Source organism: Mustela lutreola, chromosome 18 (genome assembly GCF_030435805.1).
Source record: "Mustela lutreola isolate mMusLut2 chromosome 18, mMusLut2.pri, whole genome shotgun sequence".
Classification (NCBI taxonomy): Eukaryota; Metazoa; Chordata; class Mammalia; order Carnivora; family Mustelidae; genus Mustela; species Mustela lutreola.
Genome location: NC_081307.1, coordinates 1,045,092 through 1,046,739, shown reverse-complemented (window position 1 = coordinate 1,046,739; position 1,648 = coordinate 1,045,092). Strand labels below are relative to the sequence as shown.

Below are 1,648 nucleotides of genomic sequence, written 5' to 3'. Positions count from 1 at the left end.
GGTGTTTTGGGAGAGGATGGTGGGGGTATGGACATTGGGGAGGGCAGGTGCTATGGTGAGTGATGGTGAGTGCTGTGAAATGTGTAAACCTGGTGATTCACAGGCCTGTACCCCTAGGGATAAAAACACATTATATGTTTATAAAACATTTTTAAAAATAATTTAAAAAATCCATTAAAGAAAAAGCACATATTGCAAGCCCAGAGCTAAACTCATATTCAATCAAAAAAGTTTGAAAGTTTTCCCCTTAAAGATCAGAAAAAAGACAAATGTGTCCACTTTCACTACTCTCATTTGACATAGTACTGGATGTCCTAGCCAGAGAAACAAGGAACACAAAGAAATAAAAGACTCCAAAAAAAAAAGGAAGAAGTAAAATTTTCTTTTTTTGGATAACATGAACTTACATGTAAAAAAATCCTAAAAACTTCACAAAACATTTTGAATAAACAAATTTAATAAAGCTGCCAAATACAAGATCAATATATAAAAGACAAGAATTTTGTTTTGTTTCATTTTTTAAAAATAGTTTTACATGTCATCCTTGCTCAGTGATCACACTAATCTTCTCTGCATCATTCCAATTTTAGTATATGTGCTGCCAAAGTAAGCACAAGACAGGAGCATTTTAACACTCTAATGATGAACTATCTGAATAAATAAAGAGAACAATCTAATTCACAATAGCATCAAAACTAATAAAATACTTAGGAAAAGATTTAACTAAGAAGATGAAAGATCTGTACCCCATAAACTATGACATTGATAAAGAAATTGAAGGAAACATAAATTGAAAGATAGCTCATATTTATGAATGGTAAGAATTAACATTGTTAAAATGTCCATACTACCGAAAACCATCTGTAAATTCAATTCCTATCAAAAATCCAATGTTGGGGCGCCTGGGTGGCTCAGTGGGTTAAGCCGGTGCCTTCGGCTCAGGTCATGATCCCAGGGTCCTGGGATCGAGCCCTGCATCAGGCTCTCAGCTCAGCAGGAAGCTGCTACCTCTTCTCTCTCTGCCTGCCTCTCTGCCTGCTTGTCATCTCTCTCTGTCAAATATAGAAATAAAAAATATTTTTAAAAAATCCAATATTTTTTTTTACAGAAGTAAGTAAAGAATCCTAAAATTTATATGAGACCATAAAAGACAACAAATAATTAAAGCAGTTCTGAGAAAGAATGAAGAAGCGAAATTACACTTCTTGATTTGAAACTATACTACCAAGCCCTCATGCTCAAAACAATAAAGTATACTGGCATAAAAATAGACCAATAAACAAGTAGAACAGAATTGAGAGTCCAGAAATAAATCCTTTCATACAGTCACCTAATATTTGACAGGGGCCAACATATATAATGGGTAAAGATAGTCTGTTCAATAAATGATATTTAAAACTGAATAGTCACATAAACCAGCATGAAACTGGAACCTTATATCACTCATAAATCTTAACTTGAAATAGATTAAAGACTTAAATGTGATGCATGAAACTAAATTTCCTAAAGGAAAACATAGGAAAAATTCTCCTTGACATTGGTCTTTCCAATAGTTTTTTGGATACCAGGCCAAAAACACAAGCAAAAGAAGCAAAAATAAATAAATGGTATTACATCAAACTAAAGTTTCTGCATTGCCAAAAAAAAA

At 33.1% G+C, this 1,648-nt stretch overlaps 1 pseudogene; it reads right to left on the bottom strand.

The window, feature by feature from the left end:
• Positions 1-521: 521 nt before the first annotated feature.
• On the bottom strand, positions 522-614 carry LOC131820720 (U6 spliceosomal RNA; annotated as a pseudogene).
• Between the last annotated feature and the right edge of the window lie 1,034 nt (positions 615-1,648).